This window comes from Sinohyriopsis cumingii, chromosome 13 (assembly GCF_028554795.1).
Source record: "Sinohyriopsis cumingii isolate HCF-2022 chromosome 13, ASM2855479v2, whole genome shotgun sequence".
Taxonomy (NCBI): domain Eukaryota; kingdom Metazoa; phylum Mollusca; class Bivalvia; order Unionida; family Unionidae; genus Sinohyriopsis; species Sinohyriopsis cumingii.
In genome coordinates, this window is record NC_142973.1 from 46918600 (window position 1) to 46942965 (window position 24366).

Consider the following 24366-nt stretch of genomic DNA (forward strand, 5'->3'; position numbering starts at 1 on the left):
AAAACATAAGTGAGCGACAATTAGGTTACAGCGAGAAACGCTAGTACAATTTAGGACCATGCACACATTCTGAACGTAAAAGTACCCTTTCATCGACTTGCAATCAAATGAAGGCCGCCAGCGTCTGTATATATATGGCTCTTAGATCTTTCTACAAGACACATGCAAGTAGAGAAATGGTGTTCATTTCTAAGGAGGTTGTGAATCAAATAAAATCCCTCCTGAATTAGTTTGTAAGCAAGACATTAATGGACGCAATTCGCACTATTGGTACAGTTTTCCTATCCTAAAGTTTGGTGTATTGCTTAGATAAAACCTGCAATCAACTTTGCCTAATGCATCTACTGCAAATATATTTGTTTCGTTTACTATAATATTCAACGCTGGCAGCAAGATCATGTATAATACTAAAGGTTTAGTAAAGAACATGCCAAATATCTGGTACACCAGGATTTCCTGAGGAAAAACTAATGATCTGAGCTCAAATCCAAATAAAGATGTTTTCATACAAAATTAATAATCTTACTTTATAATCTACAACCATATACACAATAAGCCTTCAATATGTTATTGATAAAAAAGACATTATTCAGATAGGCCCAATCTCCTACCCGCAATTAAGGAGAAACTTCAATCACACAGTAGAAATACAGTATAGATAACAGTTTGCCTTTTTAAAAAAATGATTGTATGTTGTTTACACATATATGTATGTTTGCGTGCGTGCATGTTTGCGCATGAGGATATAGTTTATCTTTCAAACGGTGTAATTGTAGATATAACAGTATGTCGTACATTTATTCTTAATGACGTTGTAGAGTTTTGAAATTGCAGGCTGATTATAGTTCTATTTGTTGTCCTCTGAAATGTAATGAAACCCATGACAGGTTGATCATCTAAACATTTACATCTCCAATGATGACTTTCCTACATATGACATTGTGCAGGCATAAACTTTGAACTCTTGTGTGATAACGAACGAGAGAGAGAGAGAGAGAGAGAGAGAGAGAGAGAGAGAGAGAGAGAGAGTGCGAGGGAGAGAGAGGGAGAGAGAGAGAGGGAGAGAGAGAGGTCAATGATCGTTTGATACAGTAATCTGTAAATAACACAAAAACATTGTGAATGGGAACTTAGTATCATTCCTTTCAGTCTGGATTTGAAATCAGTTCAATGAAATTCGAGTCAAAGTTGGCTGGAGAAGGTCAAACGTGAAACGAGGTTTACAGACAGACATAAATGTTGAAATAAATTGAAGACATCTCTAAAAGAGTATTCTAGTGTCATAAAGTAAATGATAATAACACGTTCAGTACACTGAAATGTTCTTGTGTTAAAATAATTAAGGGCGATAGGCATCGTCATCCGGATTTAAAGATTATCCTCTGACTGAAAAATGAAGGTTATTACGCTCTTCCTACAGTTCCAATTAGAAACTCCTTATAGACAAGATAAGGATCTGTCCCACTGTAATGGAAAGCTGTTTTGCACCAACATCCATGTTTTTTTCCGGGAAGCGAGGGACACTCAGTGTGAGACATCCAAGCTTCTGATTCAAGGACTGTTCCGATTTCAGTTGTGGAGTTGGCATAAAACACAAAAGTGAGCGAAAATTAGACTAGGGCAAAATGAGTTATTACAAATATTGGATTATGCAAACATTCTAAAACTATATAAAAAAAATTTGCATCGGCCGGGAATCGAACCCGGGCCGCCCGCGTGGCAGGCGAGCATTCTACCACTGAACCACCGATGCACATTATTCCCTTGCTTCGTAAGGGCCTATCTCCCCACCGTGTCTTTACCTTAACTGCCTAATGTCATTTACATGTCTGTGTCATCTAATTCAGTAGGCGTTGATTTATTGATTGACTGCCTATGGGGTTACAATGCATGCTGTTAGAATAAACCGACACAACACATCTCTTTATTTGATTCTGAAACGGCGTAGATTACTTGGATTGAAGCACTTTCTAAATTGGAGACAGCCACATGATTTCTCACTTGCTAGTCTCTTCAAAGGTCTTGTCTGCTTGAATTTCATCTCACATCTATCCACAAGATGCATTTTAGTAGAAAACGGTATTCGTTTTCAAGGAGGTTGTAAATAGAACAAAGTCTATCCGGAATTGGTTTTTAAGCAAAATATTGATGGACGAATTCATAATATTTGTACAGATTTCCTATCATATCTTTAACGAAAGATGAATGTGCTGCTTAGAGAGAACCTAAAACGAACCTTGCCTAATCCACCTACTGGAATTATCTTTTTTGTTGTTGTGAAAATCAACTGTCAAATTAATGGTATGACCGTCGACTAGAATGGCAAATTTGGCTTCCATCGACATACATCAGCAAGCATTCATCTTTATGCATAATCCAAGTGTCAAACGGGGACGCCGGCGAATGGAGAATGCTGTTTGATCAACGAATTGTCCAAGGGTCTATCGGCAGCAATTAATATTATGTAGATCTGAAACTCTTGATTATTATCAACAGTAAAATTCAGATGAGTTGGATTTCATTTAGAAGCATGCAAATAAAATATCATTTTAATTCTAAATATGTCTTCGTCATCGGAAATCGACTTTATCTTAAAGCATGTTAGTCTAAACAAAGTCAACTAATTACTTTTCATTTGTTACCCACAACAACAATCAGCTTGATTGCATAGTTTCGGTCTTGAATTTAGAGAACCAGTCTGTGTATACAACAATGAATAATGTCATCCATAAATTACATATATTACAAAACACCCTCTTCAGAGAAAACTAAGAGAGAAAAAGAAAACACTTTATAAGAACATTAAGTTCCTTCCTATCATCTGGTCTTAAATGATGCAAAGATTATTAAAATTCATTAAATTTAGTTTGATCATGGGTCATTTGCGACAGTTTTTTCTCCTTGGAAGAAGGACTTATATGTGTATGTCTCATAGATTTGGGAGATTAGCTTTGAAGCAAACTGAATAGTAAATGATATCAAAAGACTGATATTTCGAAACAATACTATTTGTGCATGAAATGTACACAAGGAAATGAAATATGTACGTTTCATCTATGATATAATCTTTTCATGTGCAAGGATCTGAGTAACAGCAGCGCACTGATATCAAGCTGTCGATAAGGTAGCGGCTCGTATGCAGGACAAATATAAAGGCGGATAATGGCACGATTATTTCCCATGTGAGGCTCGTTGGTCTAGGGGTATGATTCTCGCTTTGGGTGCGAGAGGTCCCGGGTTCAAATCCCGGACGAGCCCACCATTTTGGAAATGAAAGTTAATACTCATTTTGTAGTATCCTGGTAAATGGTTGAAGCAATCTCTCGGGACAGCCATGAGTGAAATATTTCATTTTCAATTATTCGTGTAAATGCAATACTTTTGACGGATTCATTTCGGAAACGCTGGTGAATTGTCATTTCTCCAAAACTTGAAATAGGTTTTCATATAGTTAGTCAAGTACAATTAATTGGAAGTTAACTTCCCAGAACCCCATTTACAACTTCAGCTTCAGAGGATGTACTGAAATTCTTGAACAAATATAACTACTGTATGGACCAGTGGATTAGCATAGTTTTTCATTGCACTCTTATCTTCCTCTGAACAAAGTTAACCTCCACACCCATACAGAAAAAGTGTGTTTTAGACATCCTTATCAAAATGTATGCTAATAATTATTTAACTTCTGCCAGTTTTGATTGCATAGTTTCATTCTTGAATTTAGAGAACCAGTTTATGTATACAAGAAAGACTAATCTTAACCACAATTACATATGTCAGAAAACACCATCGTCAGAGAAAACTAAGAGAAATAAAAAACACTTTATAGTGACACTAAGTTCCTTCTTATCCTATGCAATAATGATTAAAATTCATTAAAATCAGTTTTTCCTTTGGTCATTTGCGACAGCTTTTTTTGTCCTTGGAGGAAGGACTTATATTTGGGTCATTATCTTCATTATTTGGACATAATGTCGACAAGTAACTGGAGAAGAAAGCCTGGCGATGAATGTAAAAACAAAAGTAATTTGAAGTTATTCTGTCTTCTTGTTCTGAAGCAAATTGAATAGTTTAATGATGACGAAAGACTAAGATTTTGAAACTTTACTAGTTGTGTATGAAATGTACTCATTCTCAAAAAGGAGCATGCCCATCAAGATATATAGACGGAATAAAGCTATCGGTCAATCGATAGATTGATATATAGATATATATTTCATCATTCCAACGAAGGAAGATACCCATCAAGAGAATCAAAATACTTGAACAGGCAATACAATAGACATATAGGCAGACAAACAGGCAGACAGGTTTACAATGGATTGAGATTGAAGCAGACATACAGTTATACATAGAGACAGACAGATAGATGCGAATGAATCTATGTACCATAATGGTCCCGCAGAATGTTCATTAAAAGTAAATAAATTAAATGCCTTTTGGTTTCCTCTGCATTCTCTTTATACAGTTTAAACAATACATCACATAAAACATGGTTTACGCATCATATGAACTATATTTTTAACTTTACAATTTTGATTTTGTTTTAACGTTAATTGCTAGGTCTGAATTAATTAGAAACATTCACCACTTACTACCATTCGATTTACACTTTTAAAAACCAGGCTTGTCGATACTCGGAAGACTGGATCTCGCCCAAAATGCTCCTTATATTTTCATTTCCTTTGTAAGCTCTATTCAAAGTGTAACTTTGAAACGCATCAGGAAATTGTTGTTGCAAATCACACAAATATTCACACAAATATTCTCTTGCAAACTTTGATTCATATGCTGAACATCGATTGAAACTAACAAATAACGTAATTGTTATCTTTTGTTGTGTAAGGTTGTAAGGAATGGAAAGAAGAAAAAATAAGAACGTCGATTAAAACCAGCAAAGAACATGTGTGCGTCTGCGTGTGTGTGTGTGTGTGTGTGTGTGATTTGGATTTTTAACGTAGCTTTAATAATCTATCAGTCATATCGCTACGATGTCCGCAGTGCGACAGATTATAGTTATGTCTAGTACTGGGGCATCATGCCGCAGACATGTAGCATGATGTCCAACCCAGTCATATTATCCTGACACCAGGCGGACCAGTCCTAACACTAACCTCTTAATGCTGAGCGTGAAGCGAGGCAGCTGTTAGTAGCATTTTGTAAGTCTTTGGTATGACTCGACCGGGGATCAGCAAAGAACGTAATTGGTAGGTTGTGATTTTTCTTGTTGAGAATCTTTATTCTTCTTAAAACATCAAGTCTCAGTTGACCCACTTTCTTGATTTTCTAACCTATTTCACGAAAAGCAACAAGCAAACGTCATTAAATGTTGTTGATTGTTACAAATCGTGTGGGAGATATGTATTGGGAATTTGACAATGCTCCTGAACGTACGACTTATTGGAAAAGTATTTTACGTAACAATTGATGAATCTCCTTTAAAACTATTCTAGTGTCCAGATTATGTTTTAAAGAAAGTATATGATACTAATTTAAGATGATGCGCCAAAGCATATTCACGCCTGAATTTTCAATCAAGTGTTCGGTTCATTAGAAAGCGAAACCATACAAAAGGCATATGGTCAATTAAGTGTTTTATCGTTGCAGTTCAAAGATGAACAAGTAAGTCAAATTAGGAAAACTTTGATGTTCAAAAAAATTCACATTTACTCTGCGAATGTATGTCTGTCCATATAATCAGTAAGAATTAAGAATAAAATGTCTTCAGTTAGTTCGCTCTAAAATTGTAAGACATTTTCATGAAACTTGGTCTGTCCTTATTTCAAAATCAACAAATTTCATTTTACTCCCGTTCTCTTATTGTGTGTGTCTGAAGGTGATAAATACTGACTACCACTTGATCAATATCATAAGTAGGTAACATCTTCGGCTAGAGAGTTTATTCTGTTTCTCGGATTTTCAAATGCAACTGTTTCTGCTATAACTATGCATCACCACGGCTCCTGTTCATTCACTGGCTTTGTATGTAACTGCACGTGTTACATTTCCAATAAGTACCATGTTTCCGTTCTTTTAAATGTTTTGAACGCAACTGATCGTGCAAAAATTGTGATAATCACCATGTCCTGGAAGAAGTCTTCTGCTCTTGATGAGGAGTATAATGCAGTGTATGGCTTCAGACACCATGTGCGGCCAGTGATTTCCTCCCTTTAAAGGTTTCAATTGAAATAAATAGTCGCATAATTGCGATTCGAATTCAATTGAATATATTATAATTTTCTTCCTAAGTTATGCTTTCGGTGAAAATAATATCGGTGTTTTCTCGTTGTGTATGTGACATATGTTGGGAAGTTATATTTGTAGTTGTAGATGGCTAGATGATCAACCTGTCTTGCATTTCTTTACCTTTCAGAGATCAATCTTCAGGACTTCAATCAGCCTCAGCTTTCAAAAGTTGACAACCCTATTAAGAATAAATATGCTTGATAAAGTTATATTTACAATTATACGGTGCAACATTTTGGAATTGTTATCTTCACAGAGCTGTAACAACAATAAGTCATCTTGCAGATGCGGAACGTCGATTGAAACCAAAAAAGAACATAATTGTTAGTTTTAATTTGTAAGCTTGTAAAGAATGTAAGAAAGAAAAAAAGAAGATCGACTTTAACCAACAAAGAACGTACTTGTTACATTTGTTTTGCAAGCTTTTAAGGAATGTAAAAGAAAAAAAGAACGTGGACTGAAACCAACATAGATCGTAATTGTTATTTTTTGTTTTGTAAAGTTGTATGGAATATAAAGGAGAAAAACTAAGAACGTCGAATATAACTAACAAAAAACGAAATTGTTAGTTTTGTTTTGTTGAGAATATTTATTCTTCTTAAAACTTCAGGTCTCTGTTTAACCACTTGCTTGATTTTTCAACTTATTTCTCGAAATACATCGAACAAGCGTCATTAAATCTTGTTGATGTTGCAAAATCGTGTGGGAAATATGTGTTTGGAATTAACAATGCTCCTGAACCCATGCCTTACAGGAAAGGTATTTAACGTAACAATTGATGAATCTCCTTTAAATATATCCTAATGTCCCGATTATTCCCGTTTGCAAGTTTATTCTGTTGTATAATGTCAAATTTAGGAAATCTACTCCTTATTCCATTTCTTTTTCGTTTTAATTTTAATTGATGAATGTTGGTTGTTTTATCCAGTCAGGAAACTATTTTTCCTCCACATGGGTCCAAACGAGGAAACTATCCTCAATACACCTAACGTACAAAAATGGTAATTTATGGCCGTTGCACACTTTTCTTTCTCCAAGTATACAGTTTTAAGAGGCTGTAAGTTTGGTCAGTTTTTTCCAGGAAATCATTTGTATCTTTAAAATATGGATAGTGTTTCTGCGCCAAAGTGTTTCGATTAAAATAAATCCGCTCGGCAACACGCTCAGTCTGTCTTGAACAATCTGAAACAATGTGCCACTTGTCCGAACTTCGCTTGGCATAGTCCAGTTCTAGACCCGTTTGTGACTTTTCGGATAAATATAACAATACCTTGGTATTGAATTCGGAATACAGCAGTCGAATTCCCTTGTGTTCAGAAATCTACCTAAACATACTTTACCAAGACTTCGTCTGATTTCCATTTACTATTCAAAAATATCGTCGGACTTCCATGTTTTCGGCAAGTTTCCGTCTGACTTTTATTTACCTTTTCGAGATTCAATCCGAGTCACATTTCTGTCTCACTTCAAACTGGGTTTGTAATAGGCTGATAATATTGCAAAATCATTTCGTTGTAGCTCTAATTCCAAAATGTACTGATGAAAGACATTGGTGGCATTACTTTTACTAGACTTCTTGATTGCCAGAGAACTGTTTTAGCATTAATTTTGCAACTCCCTATTTTATGATTTACTCAGGTTTGAGTTCTGGATAGAAACATCAGGTGTGCTTTTGTTTCGATAGACAGAAATGCATTTCTGCACATTCTCAGGCATACAGTTCTATGAATGCTATGGCATGCAGTTTAATACATCCTCAATGACAAAATAATTGCTTTTGATTTTGGATTCACGGGGCATCTATCAAACGAGGGACATTCTGTGTGAGAAACCCCATCTCCTGATGGAAGACTTTAAGTTGTGGCGTTGGCATACAAAACATAAGTGAGCGACAATTAGGTTACAGCGAAAAACGCTAGTACAATTTAGGACCATGCACACATTCTGAACGTAAAAGTACCCTTTCATCGACTTGCAATCAAATGAAGGCCGCCAGCGTCTGTATATATATGGCTCTTAGATCTTTCTACAAGACACATGCAAGTAGAGAAATGGTGTTCATTTCTAAGGAGGTTGTGAATCAAATAAAATCCGTCCTGAATTAGTTTGTAAGCAAGACATTAATGGACGCAATTCGCACTATTGGTACAGTTTTCCTATCCTAAAGTTTCGTGTATTGCTTAGATAAAACCTGCAATCAACTTTGCCTAATGCATCTACTGCAAATATATTTGTTTCGTTTACTATAATATTCAACGCTGGGAGCAAGATCATGTATAATACTAAAGGTTTAGTAAACAACATGCCAAATATCTGGTACACCAGGATTTCCTGAGGAAAAACTAATGATCTGATCTGAAATCCAAATAAAGATGTTTTCATACAAAATTAATAATCTTACTTTATAATCTACAACCATATACACAATAAGCCTTCAATATGTTATTGATAAAAAAAAGACATTATTCAGATAGGCCCAATCTCCTACCCGCAATTAAGGAGAAACTTCAATCACACAGTAGAAATACAGTATAGATAACAGTTTGCCTTTTAAAAAAAATGATTGTATGTTGTTTACACATATATGTATGTTTGCGTGCGTGCATGTTTGCGCATGAGGATATAGTTTATCTTTCAAACGGTGTAATTGTAGATATAACAGTATGTCGTACATTTATTCTTAATGACGTTGTAGAGTTTTGAAATTGCAGGCTGATTATAGTTCTATTTGTTGTCCTCTGAAATGTAATGAAACCCATGACAGGTTGATCATCTAAACATTTACATCTCCAATGATGACTTTCCTACATATGACATTGTGCAGGCATAAACTTTGAACTCTTGTGTGATAACGAACGAGAGAGAGAGAGAGAGAGTGCGAGGGAGAGAGAGGGAGAGAGAGAGAGGGAGAGAGAGAGGTCAATGATCGTTTGATACAGTAATCTGTAAATAACACAAAAACATTGTGAATAGGAACTTAGTATCATTCCTTTCAGTCTGGATTTGAAATCAGTTCAATGAAATTCGAGTCAAAGTTGGCTGGAGAAGGTCAAACGTGAAACGAGGTTTACAGACAGACATAAATGTTGAAATAAATTGAAGACATCTCTAAAAGAGTATTCTAGTGTCATAAAGTAAATGATAATAACACGTTCAGTACACTGAAATGTTCTTGTGTTAAAATAATTAAGGGCGATAGGCATCGTCATCCGGATTTAAAGATTAACCTCTGACTGAAAAATGAAGGTTATTACGCTCTTCCTACAGTTCCAATTAGAAACTCCTTATAGACAAGATAAGGATCTGTCCCACTGTAATGGAAAGCTGTTTTGCACCAACATCCATGTTTTTTTCCGGGAAGCGAGGGACACTCAGTGTGAGACATCCAAGCTTCTGATTCAAGGACTGTTCCGATTTCAGTTGTGGAGTTGGCATAAAACACAAAAGTGAGCGAAAATTAGACTAGGGCAAAAAGAGTTATTACAAATATTGGATTATGCAAACATTCTAAAACTATATAAAAAAAATTTGCATCGGCCGGGAATCGAACCCGGGCCGCCCGCGTGGCAGGCGAGCATTCTACCACTGAACCACCGATGCACATTATTCCCTTGCTTCGTAAGGGCCTATCTCCCCACCGTGTCTTTACCTTAACTGCCTAATGTCATTTACATGTCTGTGTCATCTAATTCAGTAGGCGTTGATTTATTGATTGACTGCCAATGGGGTTACAATGCATGCTGTTAGAATAAACCGACACAACACATCTCTTTATTTGATTCTGAAACGGCGTAGATTACTTGGATTGAAGCACTTTCTAAATTGGAGACAGCCACATGATTTCTCACTTGCTAGTCTCTTCAAAGGTCTTGTCTGCTTGAATTTCATCTCACATCTATCCACAAGATGCATTTTAGTAGAAAACGGTATTCGTTTTCAAGGAGGTTGTAAATAGAACAAAGTCTATCCGGAATTGGTTTTTAAGTAAAATATTGATGGACGAATTCATAATATTTGTACAGATTTCCTATCATATCTTTAACGAAAGATGAATGTGCTGCTTAGAGAGAACCTAAAACGAACCTTGCCTAATCCACCTACTGGAATTATCTTTTTTGTTGTTGTGAAAATCAACTGTCAAATTAATGGTATGACCGTCGACTAGAATGGCAAATTTGGCTTCCATCGACATACATCAGCATGCATTCATCTTTATGCATAATGCAAGTGTCAAACGGGGACGCCGGCGAATGGAGAATGCTGTTTGATCAACGGATTGTCCAAGGGTCTATCGGCAGCAATTAATATTATGTAGATCTGAAACTCTTGATTATTATCAACAGTAAAATTCAGATGAGTTGGATTTCATTTAGAAGCATGCAAATAAATATCATTTTAATTCTAAATATGTCTTCGTCATCGGAAATCGACTTTATCTTAAAGCATGTTAGTCTAAACAAAGTCAACTAATTACTTTTCATGTGTTACCCACAACAACAATCAGCTTGATTGCATAGTTTCGGTCTTGAATTTAGAGAACCAGTCTGTGTATACAACAATGAATAATGTCATCCATAAATTACATATATTACAAAACACCCTCTTCAGAGAAAACTAAGAGAGAAAAAGAAAACACTTTATAGGAACATTAAGTTCCTTCCTATCATCTGGTCTTAAATGATGCAAAGATTATTAAAATTCATTAAATTTAGTTTGATCATGGGTCATTTGCGACAGTTTTTTCTCCTTGGAAGAAGGACTTATATGTGTATGTCTCATAGATTTGGGAGATTAGCTTTGAAGCAAACTGAATAGTAAATGATATCAAAAGACTGATATTTCGAAACAATACTATTTGTGCATGAAATGTACACAGGGAAATGAAATATGTACGTTTCATCTATGATATAATCTTTTCATGTGCAAGGATCTGAGTAACAGCAGCGCACTGATATCAAGCTGTCGATAAGGTAGCGGCTCGTATGCAGGACAAATATAAAGGCGGATAATGGCACGATTATTTCCAATGTGAGGCTCGTTGGTCTAGGGGTATGATTCTCGCTTTGGGTGCGAGAGGTCCCGGGTTCAAATCCCGGACGAGCCCACCATTTTGGAAATGAAAGTTAATACTCATTTTGTAGTATCCTGGTAAATGGTTGAAGCAATCTCTCGGGACAGCCATGAGTGAAATATTTCATTTTCAATTATTCGTGTAAATGCAATACTTTTGACGGATTCATTTCGGAAACGCTGGTGAATTGTCATTTCTCCAAAACTTGAAATAGGTTTTCATATAGTTAGTCAAGTACAATTAATTGGAAGTTAACTTCCCAGAACCCCATTTACAACTTCAGCTTCAGAGGATGTACTGAAATTCTTGAACAAATATAACTACTGTATGGACCAGTGGATTAGCATAGTTTTTCATTGCACTCTTATCTTCCTCTGAACAAAGTTAACCTCCACACCCATACAGAAAAAGTGTGTTTTAGACATCCTTATCAAAATGTATGCTAATAATTATTTAACTTCTGCCAGTTTTGATTGCATAGTTTCATTCTTGAATTTAGAGAACCAGTTTATGTATACAAGAAAGACTAATCTTAACCACAATTACATATGTCAGAAAACACCATCGTCAGAGAAAACTAAGAGAAATAAAAAACACTTTATAGTGACACTAAGTTCCTTCTTATCCTATGCAATAATGATTAAAATTCATTAAAATCAGTTTTTCCTTTGGTCATTTGCGACAGCTTTTTTTGTCCTTGGAGGAAGGACTTATATTTGGGTCATTATCTTCATTATTTGGACATAATGTCGACAAGTAACTGGAGAAGAAAGCCTGGCGATGAATGTAAAAACAAAAGTAATTTGAAGTTATTCTGTCTTCTTGTTCTGAAGCAAATTGAATAGTTTAATGATGACGAAAGACTAAGATTTTGAAACTTTACTAGTTGTGTATGAAATGTACTCATTCTCAAAAAGGAGCATGCCCATCAAGATATATAGACGGAATAAAGCTATCGGTCAATCGATAGATTGATATATAGATATATATTTCATCATTCCAACGAAGGAAGATACCCATCAAGAGAATCAAAATACTTGAACAGGCAATACAATAGACATATAGGCAGACAAACAGGCAGACAGGTTTACAATGGATTGAGATTGAAGCAGACATACAGTTATACATAGAGACAGACAGATAGATGCGAATGAATCTATGTACCATAATGGTCCCGCAGAATGTTCATTAAAAGTAAATAAATTAAATGCCTTTTGGTTTCCTCTGCATTCTCTTTATACAGTTTAAACAATACATCACATAAAACATGGTTTACGCATCATATGAACTATATTTTTAACTTTACAATTTTGATTTTGTTTTAACGTTAATTGCTAGGTCTGAATTAATTAGAAACATTCACCACTTACTACCATTCGATTTACACTTTTAAAAACCAGGCTTGTCGATACTCGGAAGACTGGATCTCGCCCAAAATGCTCCTTATATTTTCATTTCCTTTGTAAGCTCTATTCAAAGTGTAACTTTGAAACGCATCAGGAAATTGTTGTTGCAAATCACACAAATATTCACACAAATATTCTCTTGCAAACTTTGATTCATATGCTGAACATCGATTGAAACTAACAAATAACGTAATTGTTATCTTTTGTTGTGTAAGGTTGTAAGGAATGGAAAGAAGAAAAAATAAGAACGTCGATTAAAACCAGCAAAGAACATGTGTGCGTCTGCGTGTGTGTGTGTGTGTGTGTGTGTGTGATTTGGATTTTTAACGTAGCTTTAATAATCTATCAGTCATATCGCTACGATGTCCGCAGTGCGACAGATTATAGTTATGTCTAGTACTGGGGCATCATGCCGCAGACATGTAGCATGATGTCCAACCCAGTCATATTATCCTGACACCAGGCGGACCAGTCCTAACACTAACCTCTTAATGCTGAGCGTGAAGCGAGGCAGCTGTTAGTAGCATTTTGTAAGTCTTTGGTATGACTCGACCGGGGATCAGCAAAGAACGTAATTGGTAGGTTGTGATTTTTCTTGTTGAGAATCTTTATTCTTCTTAAAACATCAAGTCTCAGTTGACCCACTTTCTTGATTTTCTAACCTATTTCACGAAAAGCAACAAGCAAACGTCATTAAATGTTGTTGATTGTTACAAATCGTGTGGGAGATATGTATTGGGAATTTGACAATGCTCCTGAACGTACGACTTATTGGAAAAGTATTTTACGTAACAATTGATGAATCTCCTTTAAAACTATTCTAGTGTCCAGATTATGTTTTAAAGAAAGTATATGATACTAATTTAAGATGATGCGCCAAAGCATATTCACGCCTGAATTTTCAATCAAGTGTTCGGTTCATTAGAAAGCGAAACCATACAAAAGGCATATGGTCAATTAAGTGTTTTATCGTTGCAGTTCAAAGATGAACAAGTAAGTCAAATTAGGAAAACTTTGATGTTCAAAAAAATTCACATTTACTCTGCGAATGTATGTCTGTCCATATAATCAGTAAGAATTAAGAATAAAATGTCTTCAGTTAGTTCGCTCTAAAATTGTAAGACATTTTCATGAAACTTGGTCTGTCCTTATTTCAAAATCAACAAATTTCATTTTACTCCCGTTCTCTTATTGTGTGTGTCTGAAGGTGATAAATACTGACTACCACTTGATCAATATCATAAGTAGGTAACATCTTCGGCTAGAGAGTTTATTCTGTTTCTCGGATTTTCAAATGCAACTGTTTCTGCTATAACTATGCATCACCACGGCTCCTGTTCATTCACTGGCTTTGTATGTAACTGCACGTGTTACATTTCCAATAAGTACCATGTTTCCGTTCTTTTAAATGTTTTGAACGCAACTGATCGTGCAAAAATTGTGATAATCACCATGTCCTGGAAGAAGTCTTCTGCTCTTGATGAGGAGTATAATGCAGTGTATGGCTTCAGACACCATGTGCGGCCAGTGATTTCCTCCCTTTAAAGGTTTCAATTGAAATAAATAGTCGCATAATTGCGATTCGAATTCAATTGAATATATTATAATTTTCTTCCTAAGTTATGCTTTCGGTGAAAATAATATCGGTGTTTTCTCGTTGTGTATGTGACATATGTTGGGAAGTTATATTTGTAGTTGTAGATGGCTAGATGATCAACCTGTCTTGCATTTCTTTACCTTTCAGAGATCAATCTTCAGGACTTCAATCAGCCTCAGCTTTCAAAAGTTGACAACCCTATTAAGAATAAATATGCTTGATAAAGTTATATTTACAATTATACGGTGCAACATTTTGGAATTGTTATCTTCACAGAGCTGTAACAACAATAAGTCATCTTGCAGATGCGGAACGTCGATTGAAACCAAAAAAGAACATAATTGTTAGTTTTAATTTGTAAGCTTGTAAAGAATGTAAGAAAGAAAAAAAGAAGATCGACTTTAACCAACAAAGAACGTACTTGTTACATTTGTTTTGCAAGCTTTTAAGGAATGTAAAAGAAAAAAAGAACGTGGACTGAAACCAACATAGATCGTAATTGTTATTTTTTGTTTTGTAAAGTTGTATGGAATATAAAGGAGAAAAACTAAGAACGTCGAATATAACTAACAAAAAACGAAATTGTTAGTTTTGTTTTGTTGAGAATATTTATTCTTCTTAAAACTTCAGGTCTCTGTTTAACCACTTGCTTGATTTTTCAACTTATTTCTCGAAATACATCGAACAAGCGTCATTAAATCTTGTTGATGTTGCAAAATCGTGTGGGAAATATGTGTTTGGAATTAACAATGCTCCTGAACCCATGCCTTACAGGAAAGGTATTTAACGTAACAATTGATGAATCTCCTTTAAATATATCCTAATGTCCCGATTATTCCCGTTTGCAAGTTTATTCTGTTGTATAATGTCAAATTTAGGAAATCTACTCCTTATTCCATTTCTTTTTCGTTTTAATTTTAATTGATGAATGTTGGTTGTTTTATCCAGTCAGGAAACTATTTTTCCTCCACATGGGTCCAAACGAGGAAACTATCCTCAATACACCTAACGTACAAAAATGGTAATTTATGGCCGTTGCACACTTTTCTTTCTCCAAGTATACAGTTTTAAGAGGCTGTAAGTTTGGTCAGTTTTTTCCAGGAAATCATTTGTATCTTTAAAATATGGATAGTGTTTCTGCGCCAAAGTGTTTCGATTAAAATAAATCCGCTCGGCAACACGCTCAGTCTGTCTTGAACAATCTGAAACAATGTGCCACTTGTCCGAACTTCGCTTGGCATAGTCCAGTTCTAGACCCGTTTGTGACTTTTCGGATAAATATAACAATACCTTGGTATTGAATTCGGAATACAGCAGTCGAATTCCCTTGTGTTCAGAAATCTACCTAAACATACTTTACCAAGACTTCGTCTGATTTCCATTTACTATTCAAAAATATCGTCGGACTTCCATGTTTTCGGCAAGTTTCCGTCTGACTTTTATTTACCTTTTCAAGATTCAATCCGAGTCACATTTCTGTCTCACTTCAAACTGGGTTTGTAATAGGCTGATAATATTGCAAAATCATTTCGTTGTAGCTCTAATTCCAAAATGTACTGATGAAAGACATTGGTGGCATTACTTTTACTAGACTTCTTGATTGCCAGAGAACTGTTTTAGCATTAATTTTGCAACTCCCTATTTTATGATTTACTCAGGTTTGAGTTCTGGATAGAAACATCAGGTGTGCTTTTGTTTCGATAGACAGAAATGCATTTCTGCACATTCTCAGGCATACAGTTCTATGAATGCTATGGCATGCAGTTTAATACATCCTCAATGACAAAATAATTGCTTTTGATTTTGGATTCACGGGGCATCTATCAAACGAGGGACATTCTGTGTGAGAAACCCCATCTCCTGATGGAAGACTTTAAGTTGTGGCGTTGGCATACAAAACATAAGTGAGCGACAATTAGGTTACAGCGAGAAACGCTAGTACAATTTAGGACCATGCACACATTCTGAACGTAAAAGTACCCTTTCATCGACTTGCAATCAAATGAAGGCCGCCAGCGTCTGTATATATATGGCTCTTAGATCTTTCTACAAGACACATGCAAGTAGAGAAATGGTGTTCATTTCTAAGGAGGTTGTGAATCAAATAAAATCCCTCCTGAATTAGTTTGTAAGCAAGACATTAATGGACGCAATTCGCACTATTGGTACAGTTTTCCTATCCTAAAGTTTGGTGTATTGCTTAGATAAAACCTGCAATCAACTTTGCCTAATGCATCTACTGCAAATATATTTGTTTCGTTTACTATAATATTCAACGCTGGCAGCAAGATCATGTATAATACTAAAGGTTTAGTAAAGAACATGCCAAATATCTGGTACACCAGGATTTCCTGAGGAAAAACTAATGATCTGAGCTCAAATCCAAATAAAGATGTTTTCATACAAAATTAATAATCTTACTTTATAATCTACAACCATATACACAATAAGCCTTCAATATGTTATTGATAAAAAAGACATTATTCAGATAGGCCCAATCTCCTACCCGCAATTAAGGAGAAACTTCAATCACACAGTAGAAATACAGTATAGATAACAGTTTGCCTTTTTAAAAAAAATGATTGTATGTTGTTTACACATATATGTATGTTTGCGTGCGTGCATGTTTGCGCATGAGGATATAGTTTATCTTTCAAACGGTGTAATTTTAGATATAACAGTATGTCGTACATTTATTCTTAATGACGTTGTAGAGTTTTGAAATTGCAGGCTGATTATAGTTCTATTTGTTGTCCTCTGAAATGTAATGAAACCCATGACAGGTTGATCATCTAAACATTTACATCTCCAATGATGACTTTCCTACATATGACATTGTGCAGGCATAAACTTTGAACTCTTGTGTGATAACGAACGAGAGAGAGAGAGAGAGAGAGAGAGAGAGAGAGAGAATGCGAGGGAGAGAGAGGGAGAGAGAGAGAGAGGGAGAGAGAGAGGTCAATGATCGTTTGATACAGTAATCTGTAAATAACACAAAAACATTGTGAATGGGAACTTAGTATCATTCCTTTCAGTCTGGATTTGAAATCAGTTCAATGAAATTCGAGTCAAAGTTGGCTGGAGAAGGTCAAACGTGAAACGAGGTTTACAGACAGACATAAATGTTGAAATAAATTGAAGACATCTCTAAAAGAGTATTCTAGTGTCATAAAGTAAATGATAATAACACGTTCAGTACACTGAAATGTTCTTGTGTTAAAATAATTAAGGGCGATAGGCATCGTCATCCGGATTTAAAGATTAACCTCTGACTGAAAAATGAAGGTTATTACGCTCTTCCTACAGTTCCAATTAGAAACTCCTTATAGACAAGATAAGGATCTGTCCCACTGTAATGGAAAGCTGTTTTGCACCAACATCCATGTTTTTTTCCGGGAAGCGAGGGACACTCAGTGTGAGACATCCAAGCTTCTGATTCAAGGACTGTTCCGATTTCAGTTGTGGAGTTGGCATAAAACACAAAAGTGAGCGAAAATTAGACTAGGGCAAAAAGAGTTATTACAAATATTGGATTATGCAAACATTCTAAAACTATATAAAAAAAATTTGCATCGGCCGGGAATCGAACCCGGGCCGCCCGCGTGGCAGGCGAGCATTCTACCACTGAACCACCGATGCACATTATTCCCTTGCTTCGTAAGGGCCTATCTCCCCACCGTGTCTTTACCTTAACTGCCTAATGTCATTTACATGTCTGTGTCATCTAATTCAGTAGGCGTTGATTTATTGATTGACTGCCAATGGGGTTACAATGCATGCTGTTAGAATAAACCGACACAACACATCTCTTTATTTGATTCTGAAACGGCGTAGATTACTTGGATTGAAGCACTTTCTAAATTGGAGACAGCCACATGATTTCTCACTTGCTAGTCTCTTCAAAGGTCTTGTCTGCTTGAATTTCATCTCACATCTATCCACAAGATGCATTTTAGTAGAAAACGGTATTCGTTTTCAAGGAGGTTGTAAATAGAACAAAGTCTATCCGGAATTGGTTTTTAAGTAAAATATTGATGGACGAATTCATAATATTTGTACAGATTTCCTATCATATCTTTAACGAAAGATGAATGTGCTGCTTAGAGAGAACCTAAAACGAACCTTGCCTAATCCACCTACTGGAATTATCTTTTTTGTTGTTGTGAAAATCAACTGTCAAATTAATGGTATGACCGTCGACTAGAATGGCAAATTTGGCTTCCATCGACATACATCAGCATGCATTCATCTTTATGCATGATGCAAATGTCAAACGGGGACGCCGGCGAATGGAGAATGCTGTTTGATCAACGAATTGTCCAAGGGTCTATCGGCAGCAATTACTATTATGTAGATCTGAAACTCTTGATTATTATCAACAGTAAAATTCAGATGAGTTGGATTTCATTTAGAAGCATGCAAATAAAATATCATTTTAATTCTAAATATGTCTTCGTCATCGGAAATCGACTTTATCTTAAAGCATGTTAGTCTAAACAAAGTCAACTAATTACTTTTCATTTGTTACCCACAACAACAATCAGCTTGATTGCATAGTTTCGGTCTTGAATTTAGAGAACCAGTCTGTGTATACAACAATGAATAATGTCATCCATAAATTACATATATTACAAAACACCCTCTTCAGAGAAAACTAAGAGAGAAAAAGAAAACACTTTATAAGAACATTAAGTTCCTTCCTATCATCTGGTCTTAAATGATGCAAAGATTATTAAAATTCATTAAATTTAGTTTGATCATGGGTCATTTGCGACAGTTTTTTCGCCTTGGAAGAAGGACTTATATGTGTATGTCTCATAGATTTGGGAGATTAGCTTTGAAGCAAACTGAATAGTAAATGATATCAAAAGACTGATATTTCGAAACAATACTATTTGTGCATGAAATGTACACAAGGAAATGAAATATGTACGTTTCATCTATGATATAATCTTTTCATGTGCAAGGATCTGAGTAACAGCAGCGCACTGATATCAAGCTGTCGATAAGGTAGCGGCTCGTATGCAGGACAAATATAAAGGCGGATAATGGCACGATTATTTCCCATGTGAGGCTCGTTGGTCTAGGGGTATGATTCTCGCTTTGGGTGCGAGAGGTCCCGGGTTCAAATCCCGGACGAGCCCACCATTTTGGAAATGAAAGTTAATACTCATTTTGTAGTATCCTGGTAAATGGTTGAAGCAATCTCTCGGGACAACCATGAGTGAAATATTTCATTTTCAATTATTCGTGTAAATGCAATACTTTTGACGGATTCATTTCGGAAACGCTGGTGAATTGTCATTTCTCCAAAACTTGAAATAGGTTTTCATATAGTTAGTCAAGTACAATTAATTGGAAGTTAACTTCCCAGAACCCCATTTACGACTTCAGCTTCAGAGGATGTACTGAAATTCTTGAACAAATATAACTACTGTATGGACCAGTGGATTAGCATAGTTTTTCATTGCACTCTTATCTTCCTCTGAACAAAGTTAACCTCCACACCCATACAGAAAAAGTTTGTTTTAGACATCCTTATCAAAATGTATGCTAATAATTATTTAACTTCTGCCAGTTTTGATTGCATAGTTTCATTCTTGAATTTAGAGAACCAGTTTATGTATACAAGAAAGACTAATCTTAACCACAATTACATATGTCAGAAAACACCATCGTCAGAGAAAACTAAGAGAAATAAAAAACACTTTATAGTGACACTAAGTTCCTTCTTATCCTATGCAATAATGATTAAAATTCATTAAAATCAGTTTTTCCTTTGGTCATTTGCGACAGTTTTTTTTTTTGTCCTTGGAGGAAGGACTTATATTTGGGTCATTATCTTCATTATTTGGACATAATGTCGACAAGTAACTGGAGAAGAAAGCCTGGCGATGAATGTAAAAACAAAAGTAATTTGAAGTTATTCTGTCTTCTTGTTCTGAAGCAAATTGAATAGTTTAATGATGACGAAAGACTAAGATTTTGAAACTTTACTAGTTGTGTATGAAATGTACTCATTCTCAAAAAGGAGCATGCCCATCAAGATATATAGACGGAATAAAGCTATCGGTCAATCGATAGATTGATATATAGATATATATTTCATCATTCCAACGAAGGAAGATACCCATCAAGAGAATCAAAATACTTGAACAGGCAATACAATAGACATATAGGCAGACAAACAGGCAGACAGGTTTACAATGGATTGAGATTGAAGCAGACATACAGTTATACATAGAGACAGACAGATAGATGCGAATGAATCTATGTACCATAATGGTCCCGCAGAATGTTCATTAAAAGTAAATAAATTAAATGCCTTTTGGTTTCCTCTGCATTCTCTTTATACAGTTTAAACAATACATCACATAAAACATGGTTTACGCATCATATGAACTATATTTTTAACTTTACAATTTTGATTTTGTTTTAACGTTAATTGCTAGGTCTGAATTAATTAGAAACATTCACCACTTACTACCATTCGATTTACACTTTTAAAAACCAGGCTTGTCGATACTCGGAAGACTGGATCTCGCCCAAAATGCTCCTTATATTTTCATTTCCTTTGTAAGCTCTATTCAAAGTGTAACTTTGAAACGCATCAGGAAATTGTTGTTGCAAATCACACAAATATTCACACAAATATTCTCTTGCAAACTTTGATTCATATGCTGAACATCGATTGAAACTAACAAATAACGTAATTGTTATCTTTTGTTGTGTAAGGTTGTAAGGAATGGAAAGAAGAAAAAATAAGAACGTCGATTAAAACCAGCAAAGAACATGTGTGCGTCTGCGTGTGTGTGTGTGTGTGTGTGTGTGTGTGTGATTTGGATTTTTAACGTAGCTTTAATAATCTATCAGTCATATCGCTACGATGTCCGCAGTGCGACAGATTATAGTTATGTCTAGTACTGGGGCATCATGCCGCAGACATGTAGCATGATGTCCAACCCAGTCATATTATCCTGACACCAGGCGGACCAGTCCTAACACTAACCTCTTAATGCTGAGCGTGAAGCGAGGCAGCTGTTAGTAGCATTTTGTAAGTCTTTGGTATGACTCGACCGGGGATCAGCAAAGAACGTAATTGGTAGGTTGTGATTTTTCTTGTTGAGAATCTTTATTCTTCTTAAAACATCAAGTCTCAGTTGACCCACTTTCTTGATTTTCTAACCTATTTCACGAAAAGCAACAAGCAAACGTCATTAAATGTTGTTGATTGTTACAAATCGTGTGGGAGATATGTATTGGGAATTTGACAATGCTCCTGAACGTACGACTTATTGGAAAAGTATTTTACGTAACAATTGATGAATCTCCTTTAAAACTATTCTAGTGTCCAGATTATGTTTTAAAGAAAGTATATGATACTAATTTAAGATGATGCGCCAAAGCATATTCACGCCTGAATTTTCAATCAAGTGTTCGGTTCATTAGAAAGCGAAACCATACAAAAGGCATATGGTCAATTAAGTGTTTTATCGTTGCAGTTCAAAGATGAACAAGTAAGTCAAATTAGGAAAACTTTGATGTTCAAAAAAATTCACATTTACTCTGCGAATGTATGTCTGTCCATATAATCAGTAAGAATTAAGAATAAAATGTCTTCAGTTAGTTCGCTCTAAAATTGTAAGACATTTTCATGAAACTTGGTCTGTCCTTATTTCAAAATCAACAAATTTCATTTTACTCCCGTTCTCTTATTGTGTGTGTCTGAAGGTGATAAATACTGACTACCACTTGATCAATATCATAAGTAGGTAACATCTTCGGCTAGAGAGTTTATTCTGTTTCTCGGATTTTCAAATGCAACTGTTTCTGCTATAACTATGCATCACCACGGCTCCTGTTCATTCACTGGCTTCGTATGTAACTGCACGTGTTACATTTCCAATAAGTACCATGTTTCCGTTCTTTTAAATGTTTTGAACGCAACTGATCGTGCAAAAATTGTGATAATCACCATGTCCTGGAAGAAATCTTCTGCTCTTGATGAGGAGTATAATGCAGTGTATGGCTTCAGACACCATGTGCGGCCAGTGATTTCCTCCCTTTAAAGGTTTCAATTGAAATAAATAGTCGCATAATTGCGATTCGAATTCAATTGAATATATTATAATTTTCTTCCTAAGTTATGCTTTCGGTGAAAATAATATCGGTGTTTTCTCGTTGTGTATGTGACATATGTTGGGAAGTTATATTTGTAGTTGTAGATGGCTAGATGATCAACCTGTCTTGCATTTCTTTACCTTTCAGAGATCAATCTTCAGGACTTCAATCAGCCTCAGCTTTCAAAAGTTGACAACCCTATTAAGAATGAATATGCTTGATAAAGTTATATTTACAATTATACGGTGCAACATTTTGGAATTGTTATCTTCACAGAGCTGTAACAACAATAAGTCATCTTGCAGATGCGGAACGTCGATTGAAACCAAAAAAGAACATAATTGTTAGTTTTAATTTGTAAGCTTGTAAAGAATGTAAGAAAGAAAAAAAGAAGATCGACTTTAACCAACAAAGAACGTACTTGTTACATTTGTTTTGCAAGCTTTTAAGGAATGTAAAAGAAAAAAAGAACGTGGACTGAAACCAACATAGATCGTAATTGTTATTTTTTGTTTTGTAAAGTTGTATGGAATATAAAGGAGAAAAACTAAGAACGTCGAATATAACTAACAAAAAACGAAATTGTTAGTTTTGTTTTGTTGAGAATATTTATTCTTCTTAAAACTTCAGGTCTCTGTTTAACCACTTGCTTGATTTTTCAACTTATTTCTCGAAATACATCGAACAAGCGTCATTAAATCTTGTTGATGTTGCAAAATCGTGTGGGAAATATGTGTTTGGAATTAACAATGCTCCTGAACCCATGCCTTACAGGAAAGGTATTTAACGTAACAATTGATGAATCTCCTTTAAATATATCCTAATGTCCCGATTATTCCCGTTTGCAAGTTTATTCTGTTGTATAATGTCAAATTTAGGAAATCTACTCCTTATTCCATTTCTTTTTCGTTTTAATTTTAATTGATGAATGTTGGTTGTTTTATCCAGTCAGGAAACTATTTTTCCTCCACATGGGTCCAAACGAGGAAACTATCCTCAATACACCTAACGTACAAAAATGGTAATTTATGGCCGTTGCACACTTTTCTTTCTCCAAGTATACAGTTTTAAGAGGCTGTAAGTTTGGTCAGTTTTTTCCAGGAAATCATTTGTATCTTTAAAATATGGATAGTGTTTCTGCGCCAAAGTGTTTCGATTAAAATAAATCCGCTCGGCAACACGCTCAGTCTGTCTTGAACAATCTGAAACAATGTGCCACTTGTCCGAACTTCGCTTGGCATAGTCCAGTTCTAGACCCGTTTGTGACTTTTCGGATAAATATAACAATACCTTGGTATTGAATTCGGAATACAGCAGTCGAATTCCCTTGTGTTCAGAAATCTACCTAAACATACTTTACCAAGACTTCGTCTGATTTCCATTTACTATTCAAAAATATCGTCGGACTTCCATGTTTTCGGCAAGTTTCCGTCTGACTTTTATTTACCTTTTCAAGATTCAATCCGAGTCACATTTCTGTCTCACTTCAAACTGGGTTTGTAATAGGCTGATAATATTGCAAAATCATTTCATTGTAGCTCTAATTCCAAAATGTACTGATGAAAGACATTGGTGGCATTACTTTTACTAGACTTCTTGATTGCCAGAGAACTGTTTTAGCATTAATTTTGCAACTCCCTATTTTATGATTTACTCAGGTTTGAGTTCTGGATAGAAACATCAGGTGTGCTTTTGTTTCGATAGACAGAAATGCATTTCTGCACATTCTCAGGCATACAGTTCTATGAATGCTATGGCATGCAGTTTAATACATCCTCAATGACAAAATAATTGCTTTTGATTTTGGATTCACGGGGCATCTATCAAACGAGGGACATTCTGTGTGAGAAACCCCATCTCCTGATGGAAGACTTTAAGTTGTGGCGTTGGCATACAAAACATAAGTGAGCGACAATTAGGTTACA

The 24366-nt window shown here is 35.4% G+C and overlaps 6 non-coding genes across 6 annotated transcripts; 3 read left to right on the forward strand and 3 right to left on the reverse strand.

The window, feature by feature from the left end:
• Positions 1-1682: 1682 nt before the first annotated feature.
• Positions 1683-1753, reverse strand: Trnag-gcc (transfer RNA glycine (anticodon GCC)). Its single transcript has one exon. It is a non-coding gene; the product is annotated as a tRNA-Gly (tRNA).
• Positions 1754-3186: 1433 nt separating this feature from the next.
• Trnap-ugg (transfer RNA proline (anticodon UGG)) lies at positions 3187-3258 on the forward strand. The gene has a single exon. It is a non-coding gene; the product is annotated as a tRNA-Pro (tRNA).
• Positions 3259-9775: 6517 nt separating this feature from the next.
• Positions 9776-9846, reverse strand: Trnag-gcc (transfer RNA glycine (anticodon GCC)). Its single transcript has one exon. It is a non-coding gene; the product is annotated as a tRNA-Gly (tRNA).
• Positions 9847-11278: 1432 nt separating this feature from the next.
• Positions 11279-11350, forward strand: Trnap-ugg (transfer RNA proline (anticodon UGG)). The gene has a single exon. It is a non-coding gene; the product is annotated as a tRNA-Pro (tRNA).
• A 6538-nt stretch (positions 11351-17888) lies between these two features.
• On the reverse strand, positions 17889-17959 carry Trnag-gcc (transfer RNA glycine (anticodon GCC)). The gene has a single exon. It is a non-coding gene; the product is annotated as a tRNA-Gly (tRNA).
• Positions 17960-19392: 1433 nt separating this feature from the next.
• Positions 19393-19464, forward strand: Trnap-ugg (transfer RNA proline (anticodon UGG)). Its single transcript has one exon. It is a non-coding gene; the product is annotated as a tRNA-Pro (tRNA).
• Positions 19465-24366: the final 4902 nt, after the last annotated feature.